The sequence below is a fragment of the Panthera tigris genome, chromosome A1, assembly GCF_018350195.1.
Source record: "Panthera tigris isolate Pti1 chromosome A1, P.tigris_Pti1_mat1.1, whole genome shotgun sequence".
NCBI classification, from domain to species: Eukaryota; Metazoa; Chordata; class Mammalia; order Carnivora; family Felidae; genus Panthera; species Panthera tigris.
In genome coordinates, this window is record NC_056660.1 from 153,158,206 (window position 1) to 153,177,699 (window position 19,494).

A 19,494-nucleotide genomic window follows, 5' to 3' on the forward strand; every position below is an offset into this window, starting at 1 on the left:
CTCTAAGAATATGAGTAATATAAAATTTAATATACTGGATTGGGTTTCCAAGAGTATTTTCCATTCAGGGGATATTTGTTCAACTGAAATTTTTACCTGAAGCTTACATTATCAAAATAATTTAACATCTAAAATCTAAATTTAATATCTTAGTGAATAATATATGTATGAAAAAATAATAGTCTAATAATACTCCGGTTCATACATCATTTTCTAAAGGGTTAACTGATCAGCTGAAATGAAACCTTATAAAATGTACAATTATTAAAATCAATTTAAAGCTCAGAAGTCTCAAGTTATTATTGCAGTTGTGTCTATAATGTTCAATTCTAAAACTACAAAACCTTGGATGACTCTAGCACATTTTTTATGACTTCTAAAAGAAAAACAACTCATAATAATATATGGTTATAAAGCAATAATTGATTAGAATCTTTAATTAAACATCCAAGACCAACTGTATCAACTGATGGCTTTGAAGCAGTCACCGATTCTATGAGATCTAAGTCACGTAGAACCATGGTGATTTTAGACCAAAATGCAGGCCGGGGAGAAACGGTATTTTTTTCCTTTATTAAAACTTAGTAAAAAGGCACAAACTTTTAGCCAGAAAGTGACTAAGTTCTGAGAATCTGATATTAAACATGGCAGCTATCATTGGTAACTATTATATAGTTGAAATTTGTTAGGAGAACGTAAGTGGTCTCGCACACACCTACAAATAAGTATGTGAGGTAGTGGATGTGATCATCAAGCAGATGGGGGGATCCTTTCCCACGGTATATGTATATCAAATCACCAGTATACGTACACTTTAAATATCTTACAATTGTATTTGTCAAATGTACTGCAACAAAGCTGGAAAAAAGTAAAACATAACTGTGGAATGGAAATATAAATAAAATGAAAACCTAGTAACAGAATTTGACTCACACAAACCTCCCCCCCCCCCCCAACAAGCCCCCAGAGCCATGACTGGGTAAAAAGAGTCTAAAACGAGTATCTCAGAGAACTACTGCTATTGTGTGAAACTGATCTCTTCATAAAGATTTAAAAGGACAGTTTCTAGAAGTGTAAAAGGAGAAGGACTTTTCTCTTTCTTTTTCTTTTTTTTTTTTTCTTCCATTACAAGGAGTACTACCGACAAATTTCATCCATTTAAAGTAAATGAACCATTAGAGGGAGGGTAAGTGCTTTTTGGTCTCTGAATTAGTTAGGTCTCAATGAATTTTTTTTACCAAATCTGAAAGTCTCTTAAAGAAAAACTCTAGGGGCACCTGAGTGGCTCAGTCACTTGAACATCTGACTTCTGCTCAGAATATGATCCCATCTTTGTGGGTTGGAACATGGGCCTCTGGGTTGACAGCACAGGGCCTGCTTTGGATGCTCTGTCTCCTCTCCCTGCCCCTAACTGCTCACACTCTCTCTCAAAAATAAATAAATAAACTTAACAAAAGAAAAACTATAAAAAACTGACTAAACATGAAAAAATGTGATCTTAAACTGTATTGCTGAAGTCCAGTTTTAATTAAAAAAATAAAGAAAAACGCTTGTGCCATGTTATCAAATATTTTTATTAAAAATAAAATGAGTTGATGAGTTGTCAGCATAGAGCCCGACGTGGGACTCAAACCCATGAGTCGTGAGATCCTGACCTGAGATGAAGTCCGGCGCTGAACCGACTGAGCCACCCAGGTGCCCCTCAAATATTTTTAAATTGTCAATTATTAACATGACTCTAAATATATATGAAGTAAATTGTTTTATCATGCACAATACCTTACTCATCAGTATTTCTGCATGTCTCTAGGATAACAATAATCAATATTTGTGAGAACTCAGATGATAAGAACAGTTGCTACTTACAGAGCACCTACAATATCCCAAACACTGAGAGGTGATGTACGGTGTTTCAGGCTGTTTACTTTTCAGTCACGAGTGGCATTCGAATCCTGCTTCTGTCACTTATTAGTTGTGGAGACTGCAGGGAAGGAAAAATTCCTCCTCTACTCGACAAGGTTTTCCAGCTAAACTAAACATTAAATTCATATAAGACTGATCAACAGGAGAAAAAAAACTGAAGTGTTATTACTTGCACACGGAGGCCCAATACTAAAATTGAAACCTAAATAAATGACTAAGGCAGGTAGTTTCTATATTTTTTAGACAAAGGGAAAGAATCTGTGAGGATTTGGCAGGACAAAGAAAACTCAACTTTGGGAGCTTCAATTAATAAGGAATTCTAAACAGAATTTGGGACATGGTAGCGGTAAATGAGTAAAAAGTAACAAAGGTTGTTTATACAGCCATCTTGCTCTAAATCCCTGTCTCTGGTCATAGGGATGTCTCTACATCTTGGTACAGGGAGGGTGCCTTTCACATGGGAGCTTTATTTTCTGTTTTAAGGGGGACAGGTGGAAGACAATGACTCGAGTTGAGAACTCCGTTTCCCACACATACAAGGAATTCATGGTAATGTTTTTTTTTAATGCTTTATTTCTTGACCATGCCAAATAACAGACTAGATTATACTTTGTTTTGGTCAATACTCCTAAAGTAGATTCGGAACTTAGTAAATTTATGATACTGACACGCAAGCCAAACTATAATGTGGAAGCATAGATATTTATTATTGCTATATTTAATATACTTGGAAAAGTGGTAATAGTCTTAGAGATTTTATGATATGTTTATACATATGTATATGTATATTGTTGATTACATACATGCACCTAATTGTTTAAAACACACATTGTAGCAAATCTCCTGTAATTTATTTTTAGTTTTTCTCTCTTACGGCATAAAGTTATCTTTTAGCTTATATTTTCATATTATTGGTATAAACTTTTCTTCCTGAAAGTAGAATGTACAGTAGGTTTTTGTTTTCAGTAGCCCTTCTTCTGGCAGAAGGGGCTCATCTCTTTCTCTTGGTGGATTGAAGTGATTCTGTAAGGTTCAGATGGGCTGACCCTGCCCCTGGCTTCAGACTGGCCCACTGCTCAGACCTGCCTGTAATGAACACTACATTTTTCTGCCACCATTTTGATTGGTTCAGGACTAGGTATGTGACCCAAACTGTAACATTCAAAACTCTAAGACTTTTGCCTGAGATATTTAGAGTACTGTTAAGTCCAATAGTGTCACCGTTGACCATCTTTGTCACTACATAAGAAGAACCTGCTTGAAGTCGAAGAGAACAAAGCTAACCAGGGATAGAGAAGAGTGAGTCTTGAGGACACTGACTCTTAGTTATGGGACTTTTAAGTTATGTAAATTGATACCTTCCCTTTTTTGTTCAAGCCCATTGAGTTGGATATTCTTTTGTCTGCAAAGATCCCTGGACCACCTGGGTGGCTCAGTCAGTTAAGCTTCAAGGCTCAGGTCATGATCTCCTGGTTCTGAGTTCGAGCTGTGTAAGGCCCTGTGTAAGCCCAGACACTGGAGTCTGCTTCAGATTCTGTGTCTCTCCTTCTCTTTGCCCCTCCCCTGCTCGTGTTCTGTCTTTCTCTGTCTCTCAAAAAATAAATAAATGTTAAAAAAAAAGATGCCTAAGAGGGAGTAATGGTTTTGGAATTTTAAATAAACTAATGATGCACACTTAAACACAAGCTTGAATTCCCAATTGAAAAGTAACTTTAATGTTTCACCTTAATTTTTTAATATGTAACTTTTGCCTTAATATTTCTTATGCCAATAACTTTTTGAAAAAAATTTTTAATGTTTATTTATTTTTGAGAGAGGGACAGAGACAGAGTGTGAGTGGTGGAGGGGTAGAGAGAGGGAGACACACAATCCAGAGCAGGCTCCAAGCTCTGAGCTGTCAGCACAGAGCCTGAAGCGGGGCTCAAACTCATGAACCACAAGATCACGACCTGAGCCGAAGTCGGATGCTCAACCGACTGATCCACCCAGGTGTCCCACAGGCCAATAACTTTTTAATTAAATGTAAGTAAACATTCATCGATACTCTTCTTTTTCTTTTTTCTTCTCTCTCTCTTCTCATTCTTCCACTTTTGATACATCAGATTTAGAGAAGAAAGAATATCAAGTCCCTTGAATAAAAAAAGGTTATCCTTTCATTTTTATAATGTTAGATTTTTAACATGCTATATACTCAGTCAAAAAGAAAAAAAACCCCTCTGTCAAAACAGTTTCATTACTCTCATTTTTAATTTTAATTTTTTTGGTAATGTGGGACTACTGCTGATTTGTGCAACAAAACATTATTTGCCGAATCCCTGTAATGATAGCAGCAAGTCTCCTGTTAGTCTTACCCCTTGGGACAAGGTTCACTGCCAACTACTTGCATCTACTTTTTGCAGATTCGGCAATTTAGAAATAGACTGAACTGAATCGAATAACCTGCCATTATTAACATTTAAACTATTCGCGTCCACAATTTGACATTTAAGTGTCTTGAGAGCTTCCCAATTGTGATGCTGTGCTCTTGATTTCTGTTGTATCCATTGAAAGTATTTTATTCAGAAGTGTCTGATTTTGTGTATCACTATTGAAACAGTCAATAGTTATAAACATTCCAAGTCAGCCCCCCTGAAAAAAGTCATTCCATGTTTTCTCTTGTGATTATAGATATTTAATTTTTGAAAGGTTGAATGCAGGTGCATTCCACTTTTAGAATATTAAAATTACATATTTAATTACATAAAAATTAATTTATAATGTGTTGCTTGAATTCTAAGTGAAATTCCTTAAGGATTTACTGAAATGGCAAGTTCTTTGAAGGATTAAATATTTTATAGTACTAGTCTGCTTTATTTATTTTTCTCTGTATATGCATAATAATTTTGTCTGTTCTTGTGAAAAATAATAGATCAAAAGAGAAGTTTTGTTTTATTTAATATTCAAACAGAATTTCTTAAATCTTGAATGTGAACCAGGAAATTTTCTAAGCATTCTACTATCTCTTAAGGAACTCATAGTATAGATGAGAATACAGTGAATATCAGTGTTGGTGGCCATGACCTTTCTGTGTATACAATGAAAAAAAAATAGTATCCACTTCCAAGAAACTTAAAATGTAGTTTGGAAAAGAACACATACAAACAATAAATGAAACAAGCCATATCTGGGTAAATTAGAAATACTGTTCTAGGGGTGCCTGGGTGGCTCAGTCGGTTGAGCGTCCAACTTCAGCTCAGGTCATGATCTCACGGTTCGTGAGTTCGAGCCCCTCGTCGGGCTCTGGGCTGATGGCTCAGAGCCCGGAGCCTGCTTCTGATCCTGTGTCTCCCTCTCTCTCTGCCCCTCCCCCATTCATGCTCTGTCTCTCTCTGTCTCAAAAATAAATAAACATTAAAAAAAATTAAAAAAAATACTGTTCTATAGTGTTGGCAATTCTGTAGGTAACCGGAAGAAGTAGAGGGAACTTTCATTTGAGGAGAATACAATTAGTAAAATTTGGATATGCAGTTAGCAAGTGGCAGAGTACTCCAAGTTAGAGCAAAGGTTTATTAAAAACCTCAGAGATATGGGAAACAGAAGATATTTAAGGGAGATTAGTTTTACTTGAGGGGTATGTATAATGATTGGCAGCTAAAGTGTAAAGTTAGAGTGTTTCTGAGATGGAAGTTGTGGAATGAGTAGTATTGCCAGAAAATTAATCTGGTGATAGATATATAAATAGGAGTAGGCAGGAATTGCCTAGAGAGAGGATGTTTTCTTTGAAGGAATTATTATAGGAATATTAAAGGAAGATATTAGGAAGTAGGGCAGGGTATTGTAAAAGGAATACAGGGAATTAATGTTAGACTTATTATTATGGTGCTAGAGTTTATGTGATTTTTCTGGTTAACTAAATCCAAAAGAGAAATAGTAGAAATTATTTTCCAAAGTCACATACAATATCTCCAAGCTTACTGTGTTAGAGAATGGTGGTTATGAAGCTATGGTTAGCATTAACTTCATGTTCTTTAAAATTTCCATAATACCATCTATACTCTGAGGTTTTAGGTGTTCCTCATCTACACATGCCATTTTTCTCCATGGGAAGCTATGGTATAGATGGATCTAGATTAAAGTGCTAGAATAAACATGAAAGCATTTGGACAATAGGAAAATATGTAAGTTGTTTATTTCACTTTATAAAGAATTATATTCTGAAAAAAACAGGTTAGAGGAATATTACTGTTTCCTTGATGACAGTGGAAGTATAATTATTATATCAATATATAATTACAAATTAATGAAATTTTAATGTATCATGAAATATTAATATAGTTCTTCGAACTCTTTCCTTGGCCTCTTGTGTGGTATTTTTTATTTATTGTGTGACATGATAATCATACAATTGTTGTGAAAGAGTTGTTTCATTTTGAAGCATGAAAGAGTTAAATCCTTAAAAACACTCTGGGTTGAAATTTCATAGATATTCTGATCACAAAAGAGTACTTTCCAACAAAACTTGAGGAATTCCTCTTGGGGCCTTTTTACACCCAAAGCAAAATTATTTTTCTCATTTGAATTTTTTTCTAATCTTTTTTTAACTCTTGAAAACTTATCTAATGACTTTAATTTAAAAATGGTAACTTCCTATTGGTTTTTAATGACAATGTCAGTTTTAGAATAGTTCCTGGTTTCTTAAAAGAAGACAAAGGTTAATGAATCCTGTAAGAGCCAAGTAAATGAGTTTTGCTAATTTTTTAACAAGTAGAGAGTTTCAGAACTGTAGAATATATATATATATATATATATATATATATATATATATATATAGTGTGTGTGTGTGTGTGTGTGTGTGTGTGTGTGTATTCTTGAAAGGCCACATGTGTCTGGAGCTACTCCACATAATGAAGCAAGTAAGCAGTGTGGGGTGTATCTTTAATCTAATTCTATGCTTATGTGACTCATACGTGCATAGGTTTATTTCAAACTGTGATTACTTGAATTTCAATTCACATATTGAAGATTTTTTTCTTTTAAAAATATGTAATAAGATCCAGTGCCAAGAAAAATCTGCATCTACATTTTGTTTTAAGTTTATTTATTTATTTTGAGAGAGAGAGAGCACACCAGCGGGGCAGAGAGAGAGAGAATCCCAAGCGGTCTCTGCGCTGTCAGCACAGAGCCTGATGAAGGGCTCGAACTCAGTGAACCCTCAGATCATGACCTGAACCGAAATCAAGAGCCACCCAGCTGACTGAGCCACCCAGGTGCTCTAGCTTTTATTTTCTTAAGATTTACAATACCAAAGATCTCCCCAGATGTTGGAAAATATTAAATATTCTGGGTAGATTTTATCTTTGACTTTGGATCAGGCTATCACCTGTTACGTTAAAACCACTGCATAGCTTTATAATATAGAGCATGTTGTTTGTAAACAATCACCGTCAAGTCTTGATTTTTTCCTCTGAGTTTAACTCTTTCAGTTAGCTCTGACCAGATTATAGACATGTATTAGCCTCTGCCATCACCCTAGTTTCCACTAAGCAAGTTGACAGGTGAATGAGCCTTGGAAGTGCCCTGGCCCTGACTATGGAATTAGGAATGCAGTGGAGAGTCAGTGGAGGAGATAAAGCAGAGAATATTTTCCCCAAACAAACAGATTCTAGGTACATAGTGAGGGCTAAAGGGGAGGAAGATGATTTGACAGTGAGAGAGGATCAGTTGCAGGACTCAACATTATAAAACAGTTCTCTCACACAGAATCATTTATGGACCATTATGAGTTTTCACAATGTGTCCAACTTTGTTCTGGTTGTTTGGGGAAGCATGGTTAACAACACTGACTAAGAAGAACTTAAATCTAGTGAAGGGTCAGGTGTGAACAGGTGTTCACATCTAAAAGGAACAAGGAAGATCACCTTTAACACTTAAGTTCTTTGGTGTGACAAAAGTCTTTCCAACTGCCATATGAAAAAGGTACATTGATCCCAATTTATAGATGAAAAAAGAGCCCGGAAAATGTAAGTAAATTGTCCAAAGTCATATACTTACTAAGTGAGAGACTGGGATTTAAGCATATCAGTCTGAATAAAAAAACTGATGTCCTGGGGTGCCTAGGTGGCTCAGTTGGTTAAGCGTCTGACTTCGGCTCTGGTCATGGTCTTGCAGTTTGTGAGTTTGAGCCCTGTGTCGGGCTCTGTGCTGACATCTCAGAGACTTGAGCCTGCTTTGGATTCTGTGTCTCCCCTTCTCTCTGTACCTCCCCCACTCATGTTCTGTTTCTCTCTCTCTCTCTCTCTCTCTCAAAAATAAATAAACATTAAAAAGCTGATTTCCTTTTCACCACAGCACACACGGCTCTAGAAGTTTGTGGAGTATTATGAACATACATAAGCAAAGTCCCTGGGAACATGGTCTTAGGAGGGGCAATCTTTTCTGAGCTCTGCCACTTAGATCTGTGGCCTTAGACTGGTTACTTGAAATTGTTAGCCTTAGTGGGGTAATCATATATCTGCCTAATCAGATTATTGTGAGGATAAAGATAATAAATATAAAGCATTTAGCACAGTGCCTGGGACATAATAAGCATTAAAATATGCTCTCTCTTATTATCATTATCATCATTACTATTTATGATATTTTATTATTCTTTCATGATGAGGAAAGCTATTTGCCCTTTTATAATTTGTAACTGGAATGAAGGACCATGGCCTGAAAGGGCAAGAAAGAATATAAGTATAGATTTAAAGATCTAAAATTTGGGAGATGCTAGATATATAAAATCTGTACTCTTGGTTTCAACATTATTTGAAAAATTTAACTGAATTGTCACTACGTATATGGATCATTTTGGTGTTAAATATTCAAATTAGATGTATATTTTCCGTTCTTGAGTTATTTTCGTATGAGACAAAGCAAGTACATGTAATGATGGCATCATTAAAAACACAGCATATTTAACGGAAAACATAAATGAGTTATTTATAGTATTTGCATAAATACATTTGTGCCATATACATTCTTCTTTTTTGAGTTTTAAGTAATGCTGTATTGCAATTGCATATTAACCTTACAATTATACACAAGCTATGCAATTAAATGCTCACTTAAAATTAGCAATTATAAATTTTCCTGCATATATAGTAGCTCCTAAAGAATGTAATGCACTTGCAGTAATATCTACTATATTGTGTGTTGGTTTTCTGCTGTTCAGCAAAGGGATAGAGTGGGGAAATAATTTCACACTGCATATAATGCATCTGATATGAAGGAAACTTGAAAATTATTTAGTTACAGATTTCTCTGACCAGGCTTGCAAAGTGGCATATATTATGTTAATGGGCAAGCATTTGAAAATGAATTTGAATATTAAATGCACTAAGTTTGGGTTCTGACATGAAGGAAGGCATAGTTGATACACAATTTACAAACAGGTTCTTGTTAACTCTTTTGTTGCTGTGGCTCACAGTCATGCTTTGTGCTTAACATTTGTAATCTTATAATTTTTTCGTCACCGAAAATTCCATAATATTGAAATCTGTTAGACTGTACAAATGAAGTTCTTTTAGAGTATTAGATTTTTAGGCATATTCTACATTCAACTGTGCTCCTTGTTCAATGAAAAATTGTTGCTTATTCATTGAAAGTTATAAGTAGAAAAGAAATGAGCAACATCAATCACTGTATTAATGATATACTATATTTTTCTAGCTTTCATTTGTAAAGGAGCACAATTTGACTGGGTATGTATTGGAATGTATCCTACCAAGCCACCATATATATTCAACCAAAATATCTGGTTTTCAAGTCATAGCAGAGGTCACATATTTACTGACTGTTGGACTCAGAGTATTTAAATTTACAGAAAATGAATAGTTAACAATAAACCTTCCCACCAAAGCATATTTTTATTGAAAGAGCAAAACATTACAGTACACCGGATGTTTTAGGTCATTTATTTTGTTTTTGCTCTGGGTCATTTTCCAAAAGCACTTCTGCTCTCTAGCGTTAAAATGAGAGTCACTCTACTCCCCAGATATTACCCAGCAGCACTTGGGGGCTCTTAATGATTAATACCATCACCGTCCAGCCACAAACCTTTCTGCTGCAGATAATGCCAGGCAGCAAGTGCGCTTGACACTTTTAATGTATAATTAAGTAGGAAAAGTCAGCACTCAGTATGCAAATTTTTCAAAATGATAAATGATGCCATACAGCAGTAGGGATTGATTTGGTGTAAATGAAACTAATTAAGGAAATGTCAAACATAATTAATAAAACAGGTTTAAGCTGCAAAACATTGTCAATTGAATGAATGAGGAGGCATTGGCTCCCATTGTTTCTGCTTTATTTAGGGCTTGTGTTTAGCTTGTACTCTGTTCCTAAATGCACTTTTGCTACCTCGCACCCTCCACTACCAATTCCCAGAGAGGGGGAAAATAAATTTGCTTGTCTCTCCACTGACTGCAGAAATTAATTGCAGAAATCTTGTCCCATCCAAGTGTTACATTCACTCACAGGACATTAACATAACTAATTTGAAAGAGCCCAAATGACTGCATAATAGAGCACTGTCAGTATGCCTGACAGTCTTTGGTCATACCAAATTAGCTTGGTTTTCTAATTGAAATTTTTTTCCTTGGACTCTTTTTATAATTTTTTCCTCAGCTATTCATTTTTGATAAGAACAAAGGTTTTATAATTTACAAAAGAGTGCTTGACCTATAATTACTAGGAGGAAATTAGGGGAGGTAGAAAAGTCAGATTTAGTCCTGGTAATGATGCTGGAGACCTTGCTCCCTCTAGGGAGCCTGAAGAATAATGGAATCTTCTATTTTTATGGGCGACCTGTGCACTGGTGCTGACTCTAACTGTGAATCCACTTTACTTTGCAGATCACTTGCTTAACACTAAAAGTGCCAGCAGAATGGCAGGCCATTACTTCAAATGTCATTCAAACCAGTGCCTTTTCCACATGCCCTTCCTGCTCAAAGAGCGAATGGAAGAACATCTGCCAGTTTTCTTATTGTGCCCTTGTAAATCTTCCATGTAGAGTTTTATGCAACTTAATTTATGAACCTTTTGGATAAATAAGGGTGGGGGGGGTAAGGAGTTGGTCAAGAGTAGGAAATTTTAGGTGTGCTAAAATGGTTTAGCGAACAAAATCTAATGGTTCTTGGTTTTAAAATCATGTCACCTGCATGTGATGGCTATAATCTTCACAGGGTTTTTAAAGGCCTGCTAAAGCTATATCCTCAATATGGAGATCTTTTCTCAAAAGGGTGGCTTTCCTGTTAATTAGGTCATAAAATGGAATAAGAATGGAAGCAGCCCGTTCCTTTTACACTTTCAATTGTGAGTGATATGCTCAGTATGTTTTAGATTAATTGGGGAAGTTGTATGCAACCAAAGTTGTAGATTGCACAAGAAGGCAGGTGGGATATACACGCTCTTCCTAATCCATGACATTTCTACTGAGTGTATAGGCAGAGGTACAAGTGCAGAGGCATGGGCTTATTTTCTTAAAGTCTTCTATACAATCCTCTATTTTTATAGCTTCTTCTTTAATTTGGGTCTAGAAATATAAGCAAAGTTTATTTATATCCCATAGAGAGTGTTAAGATTCTTGACTTTGAACTCCCTAAGTCTTTTGGGGCTTATTTCGTTCTGGATGCTATCCAATATATTCTCTCTAGTTATCGCATATTACACATACAGTTATCCAATAATTTTATCACATTGTTTGATTGCTTTATTCTTTATCAGGATATGTGTCTTGGGCTCTCTTCGAATATCTGCAACTGAATTGCAGTTGTGTGCAACTGAAAGAATAGATGGGTTGTCATTTTCTACTTCGTCTTTAAATGGAATGGGTATGGGATTGATCAATAGAGTTAAAAATAAATCATTATTACTTTATCTCAGACTACAAATAAGTACCTCAGGTTTATCTATCTAACATTTACATCAATAATTTTGAGGGACTTTTCTGAAGCAAACCTAATTCTAACACCCCCTCCCAAATTATAAAATGTGAATTAAGGAATTTATTATCTCATAAAAATGAAAAATCTGAGTTCAGTTTTCCATCACATTCATTAGTCATAGCTGAATAAAGTAGCTTAAATAATGTTATTAAGATCAGGTATTTCTCTTTCTCTTTCTCCACATCTCTTGGTTCTGTTTTCCTTTGTGTTGATTTCATCTCCATCTCGTGGGTTCCAATAGTTCCATGATTAAGATTATATCAACTCTAACAGTTAAGTGCAATGAGAGAGATAGTTATTTTCCAGGCACTTAAAAAATGTCCCAGGATTATCTCTGATTGCACCTCCAAAAGCAAAGTATTCATCCTAGAATCCTTTGAAGAACTTTCAAAATTCAATGATCAGAAAACGATCTTTAAAAATGGGTCAGAGGATTTGAACAAGCAAAAAGAGATACAACTGGCAAAAAGATACATGAGAATATGAGCAACCTTGTTAACATTTAGGGGAATGCGAGTTAAAATCTGATGCGATGCCATTAGCACCAGGCATATGGAATACTTTGAAGGTCCAGCCTTGAACAGCGCCATACAAAGCCTACCCTAAAACAGCGCCATACAAAGCCAAGTGAACTGAGAGCAGGGAGGAGACGTCCCCTGAAGGCATTTTTATCAAAGGAAAGCAACACTGAGAAAATATTGGAAACGCAATAGGTATACCTTCCAAAAGTATACAGTACAGTCTCTAACAGCAGAACATATACTCAGTATGGACTTATTCACTACTCAATGTTACTAACTTAATGAAAAAATTAAAAAAAATATGTAAGTTTTCTGTGAGTGAAAAAATTTGGTATGATTATGATTATTACTTTAATAGAGGATATATACACAAATAATGTCAATATTTTGGTTGTTAATGCTTTGGGATTTATAAGTGAACAAAGGGAAACATTTTTCGACTCTGTTTTGAAATAATTTACATTTATAGAAGATTTGCAAAGAAGCACTGAGAATTCACTATGCCCTTCACAAATCATTCTCAAATCTTAACAAATTACATAACCATGGTGTATTTAGCAAAACTAAGAAATTAACGTTGAGGCAATAATATTAACCAAACTATAGACTTTATGTGTTTTTTACTCTTTTTACTGTCCCTGCATTTAGTGCAGAATATCATTGTCGCATTTAGTCTTTGATGTCTCTGTAGTCCTGTCCAATCTGTGACAGTGTCTCAGCCTTTTCTTGCCTTTCATGACCTTGACACTTTTGAAGTGTACTGGTCAGTATTTTTTAGCCATTTGGGATTGTCTGATGTTTTCTCATGATTAGATTGAGGTTATGCATTATTGGAAAGTACACCACAACGTGATGTGCCCTTTCCATTGCATCGTATCAGAGTACCTAATATCGGTGTGATTTATTACGGTGATGCTAACCATGGTCACTTGGTTGAAGTGCTATCTTCCAGGTTCCTCCAGTGTAAAATTATGATTTTTACCTTTGCGTATTCTACTGGTTATAAGTGAGTTACTAAAGTTAGCTAATACTCCAGAGGAGGAAAATTAAGCTCCACCTACTTCAAGGAGGAGTATCAAAGAATTTGAAAATATATGTTCAAACTATTATAGTAACATAAATATTTTGGGAAGATGCCTAGAGGCCATGCAACTACCCTGTTTCTCCTTAAGGTTTTGCTGACTGAAAATTTTAGTATTCATCCGTGGCTATTGCTTACAGTGATAACTACTGTGGTGGTCTACTGGTGATTTTATATTTTTCTCATTTCTTCTATATTTTTTCCAGTACTACTGTAAGGAAAATGGACTCCTTCTGCATTTATTTATTCAAATATTTATTATATCAGCCTGGTAAAAGAAAAGTCGATTTGGAGTAATTACATTACTTGATTTTAAGACATAATATAAAGCTACAATTTTAAGACTTAATATAAAGCTACAACACAATGTGACACTGGATGAAAGGAACAGAAAAATAAATGAAACTCAGCCTAACCTTACATTTTACACACAGAAATTCACTCAAAATGAATCATAGCTCTAAATGTAAAACACAAAACTATAAAACTTTTAGAGGAAGATATAAGAGAAAATTTAGGTGGCTGGGGGTAGATGAAGTTTTAAGGAAAAGATAAATTACACTTTATCAGAATTAAAAAAATCCTGACTCTGTGAAAGACACTTTAAGGAAATGAAAACCAACTATAGATTGAGTAAAAAATATTTGTAGGTTAAACAACCCACAAGTGAAACATATTCAGAATATATGAAGAACTTTCAAAATTCAACAGTCAGAAAACAATCTTTAAAAGTTGGTCACAGGATTTGAACAAACAGAAAGAGATACAACTGGCAAAAGGTACAAGAGAGTATGTGCAACCTTGTTAGTCTTTAGGGGAACGCCAGTTAAAATCATGATGCAATGCCACTATACTCATCTATGAGAATGACTAAAAAAAATAAAAAATACTGACTTTACTAAGGGCTGACAAGCATGCAAAGCGGTGGGAATGCAGAATGGTATAGCCAGCCACTCTGAAAACATTGTGGCAATTTTTTATACAGTGAAACATACACTTACCATATGACCCAGCAATCCCACTCCTCGGTATTTAAGCCTGGAGAAGAGAAAACCACTGTTTACACAAATATCTGTACAAAAATATTGATAGCAGCTCTATTCATATTTGTAAAAACACAACAAAACAAAAAAAAATACACAGCTGGAATGAACCCAAATGTCCTTCAGTGGTTGCATGGGTAAATAAACTGTGCGTATCTATACAATGGGATACTAATCAGCAACAACAAAAAACGAACAAACCGCTGATACATGCAAGGTATTAGGCAGAATGGGAAAAAAAGCCAGTTGTAGGAGGTTATATATACTGTATGATTCCATTTGTATGAAATTTTGAAAAGAAAAACAACCGTAGAGAACAGATGAGTGATTCTGGCTATAAGGTCAGGGGAGGAAGTAAGTATAAAAGGATGGCACAAGAGAATTCTGTGGTGTGATAGAACTGTTCTGTATCCTGGTTGTGGTGGTGATTACACAGATCCATAACATATGTTAAAATTTATTGAACTGTTTATCAAGAGAAAAAAGTCAATACTATTGCATGAAAATTCTAAGTACGAAAATAAAAAAAATAAAATCAATACAGACTCAAGGATAATTATCTTATTCTTTGTTAAAACCCAATATTATTGTTATTTATTTATTTTTACTCAAATGGTTTCAGCGCTGACTATTGGGATCTCTTTCAGAGCTCCCTGTATAAATATGGTTTTTATTGGCATTGTTTTATGAAGATTTCATCAATGAGAGTCTAACCTTAACTGAAAGGTCAAGAGAGGCAATTAATTGAATAATTGTTCATTGGAAAATGATTAAATTCTTCTGATTATTCAGTTCTAATAGAGATAACATCTGGTTGGCCCAGATTAGTTTGTAATAGATTACTTCTTGTGATAGACATTCTAGCCAATTTGTGAGTTCCTACTTTGTAACATTTAATTCATATTTTCCATTTCAAGATGATATATATTGATTCATTCAGTTTTCTACGTTAGCCTCACAGGACTATCTTTTAACTGACTTTTCCCCAGCTAGTGTACTGAGTAGGTAGATGCTTATTTGAAATACAAAGAAATCTATTACTGACAATTATTTAACATAAATTGATTAATTTATGAAAAGCAGAAAATGTGTTTGTGTTTTCTATCAGGGATTGATACCAATATTTTAAAGCACAGTTAGGGACTACATAATTAATTTGGTTAGCATTAATTTTGGTAAGTAAAATCATTATTTCCTTTACATGGTGGTACACTAAATGTTGCACTTACTAATCAATTATGGTACAAGGTAAAATTTATAAATAAAACATTTAAAATAATTTGACAGAAAATTATTTGGTAGAATATTTTTAAAAGAATGATAAAAATTCCATGCTCTTGTGAAATATGCTTTGGGGATGATATCCCTTGGAAATAGTGTAAACAATTCTAAGTATAATCAAAATGCATTTCAAACTTGCAAATAGATTTCCATTGTCCTTTTTTAAAAAAAATGTAAGTTAATCCTTGTTAATACCTATTATTTTTCCTAAGGAAAAAAAAAAGGAAAAGCATGAGTATATGTGAAGGAAAGTGTGTGTGTGTGTGTGTGTGTGTGTGTGTGTGTGTGTGTGTGTGTGTATGTGTGACAGACATAGAGACAGAGAATATGAGAATATACTGGCCCTTTTATGTACAAGAGCACTTGTATGGCCTTAGTGCCATAAATCTTCTGGGCATTTAGAAGGACTGTTATTTGTGGGAGAAGAATATGGTATGGTTGCTACAAGTGATGGGCAAAACAAACAGAGAACTAGTTTTAATGCTTCTGATAATAATAACCGATTGACTCTAAGGTAGGCAGAAAATTACAGAGGCAGAGCTCCATTTGGTATACAATTATGAATGTGTCTTAATGTCTTGATGCTCTAATTATCTATTAGAAACAATAGTAGTAACAGCTGTATCAAGTCAAGATAATATTAGCATTACCTGAGTCACTATTACCTTTCCTCTTCTTCATAGTATTCCCCTCTTAATCCAAAGAACGATTGTTTGGTACTGTGTGGAAATTGTTTATTTCTCCTAATGATTTGGCATGAATCATTACCTACGATACCCAAGTATTGGTTTTCTTTCAACCCAGTCTTCCCAACTTTGAAATGTAGGCCAAGAAATGTTTGTATTTGCCTCAAGAAAATGCCTTTTCCCCCCCTTTTTAAAGGGCAGTGTGATTACAGTCCCCTACTATCACAAATCCTGCGGGCACGTTTCCCAGGTTTGAGGAAATCACAGAGGTCAGCACATCCAGAGTGCAATGCATGAGCCTCACCCTGGGAAAACCACCTTTGTGATCATGGTAACCCTCCTGCCATGTAAATATTCAGTGAAATGCTTTTTAACCTGGCATAGCTCTTATAAGAGATTTCAAAGTCTTAGAGCCTTTTCGTTTGAGGCTGTGATAAATGACAGAAGACTGGAAGTGGCATAGGGACCAAGACATAAATGTTTCCTAGAAATCTCAGGACAGGACTGGCCTAGAATGGAAACCTTCCAGAGCAGCTGCAGCCTGGACTGTGCAAGGGTGGTCTCTCTGGAGTGGATTTATGCCCCTGGAGTGTACTTTCAAGTGGCCCATTTTCTTTAGTGGAAATGAGTCAGTTTATAGCTTTACACCTGTGTATCACAGCTCCACATGGATTTGCCCATAATGGAGGCTTCTGGAGCTTTCTCAAAGTCACAGGGTTGAGAGCCACTGTCCAGACTGATGTTGACACTAAACAGACATCAGACACACAGGAATAAAAACGTTTCATAATTAGGTCATAGAAAGTATCCCTTATATCCTTTGCAAACTGGAATGAGGCAGCAAAACCAATTTATTTTCTTGCAAACATTTTCAATGAGCACTTAGTGAGGGACTAATGCCTGTGTATTTGGAGTAATACACAGAAGGTACAAGCACTGCAGGAGGTATTCTCAACAAATATCTAAACGAGCTTTAAGAATTAACTGGGCAAGCACTTTCTGGTCTTTCTGATTCCCAGAGGTTGGAGCACAGTAATTGATTTCCCCGACTCATTGAGTCAAACATGAGGTACAAGGATGAATAAAACATAGTCCTTGACCTCAAGTAGATGGACGAAACATTCTAACAGGAGAAGAATTTTATGATGAATATAAATACAAACATTAAACGTGTTAGAATACAGTGAAGATGAACTAATTTTGTTGAGATTTAACGCACATTCTTTCATAAAAGACTCACACCAGCCCTGCGAGGCAAGCAGTAGTATCCAGTTAGCAAATGAGAAAATGAAATCCTTCAGTGAGTTATTCCGTCTCACACAGTTAGTAAGGAACAGATTTAGGATTCGAATTTCTGTTGTGTTTTTTCCTTCATCTCTGTGTACTTACATTACACTGATCAGAAACAAGGATACAGCTGAGTGTGTGTGGGGGGGGAACGTTGCCAACAAGCCTGCAGGTAGAGTCAAGAAAGATCATATGTTAAAAACACGTTTCAAAGGTGAGATAGGAATTTAAGACATCAACAAAATGATGAGCACTTTACACGCGAGGGTTCAGAGTCATGTCACACATTTTAGGGCAATCCAGAATGTTTTTTCTGTTTTAGGATAATTAGAGAATAAATCAGTAATTAAATTTTTATGCAGATAAGAACCAAGTAATTTACTATGGAAACTATGAGCTACTTCAAGTAGTTCCCCAAGTAGGAAAAGAATTAAAATAAAATCATAAAATACCAGCTTCCCAAAGCATCCTTTTCTTTATTTTCAACAACAATAAATGAAATAGCACTCTGCTTTTAAAGGACTCACTGTCAAAAAAAAAATAAAAATAAAGGACTCGCTGTCTCTTGCTCATTGTCGGCAGTTACAGAGATGGTTAGCTGAACATATCCCTGATGATTTTATTCATCCTCTATTAAAATTTAACACAACTATAATGTGGCTGTTTTTCACTGGACTTGCCCTAGGAAAAATGCTTATCTATGATATTTGCCTTTTGGGATCATTTATTTTCTTTTTTTTAAACTATTTTTAATGTTTTATTTATTTTTGAGAGAGAGAGAGAGAAAGAGAGAGAGAGAGAGAGAGAAATTGAGGGGGGAGGGGCAGAGAGAGAGACACAGAATCCGAAGCAGGCTCCAGGCTCTGAGCTGTCAGCACAGAGCTGGATGCGGGGCTTGAACTCACAAACCGTTAGCTCATGACCTGAGCTGAAGTCAGATGCTTAACTGACTGAGCCACCCAGGAACCCTTGTGATCATTTCTCATCTATCTTTCTTTAAAATAACTTATTAAAGTGTCTAGTTTCTCACCCTTCATCAATACTTCCTTATCCCATTTATGACAAAAACCAACAACTTACTCATCTCCCTGATAATGATAGATTGACACTGATATAAAGTGCTAGGAATTTGAATTCTATTGCTGTACTAAAGAATACTACTCCATTAAGAACTAGGAAATTTTTTCCTCTTAGATATCCAGAGATCCATATCAGTATCAGAAACCAATTTAACATTATACCACATCAACAAGTAAATAAGAAAATAATATGTAACAATTTAATAGATGTCTAAACAGTAATTACTAAAATTTGAAACCAAATCCTAATAAATGCCTCCTACAATATAAAAGTTCTTCTTTGCTAAATGGAAAAACAGTATTATAATCAATAGCAACATTTATGCATGACTGTGGGTATGTGTATGTCTGAGTGTACCGGTGTTTGCATTTTTTAAATTGAAGTGCAGTTCACATAATGTTACATTAGTTGCAGGGGTGCAAGGGAGTGATTGGACAAATCTATTGGACAAATTTATGCCAGACTGAACGCAAGTATAGCTACAATCTGTCACCGTGTGATGCTGTTACAATATCATCGACTAAATTCCCTATGCTGTACTTTTTATCCCTATGACTTATCTATTACATAATAGGAAGCCTGTATCTTTTACTCTCCTTCACCCATTTTGCCCATCCCCACATCCTC

General features: G+C 35.2%; 1 non-coding gene across 1 annotated transcript; it reads right to left on the reverse strand.

The window, feature by feature from the left end:
- Positions 1-16,691: 16,691 nt before the first annotated feature.
- On the reverse strand, positions 16,692-16,855 carry LOC122232410. The gene has a single exon (XR_006209757.1). It is a non-coding gene; the product is annotated as a U1 spliceosomal RNA (small nuclear RNA).
- Positions 16,856-19,494: the final 2,639 nt, after the last annotated feature.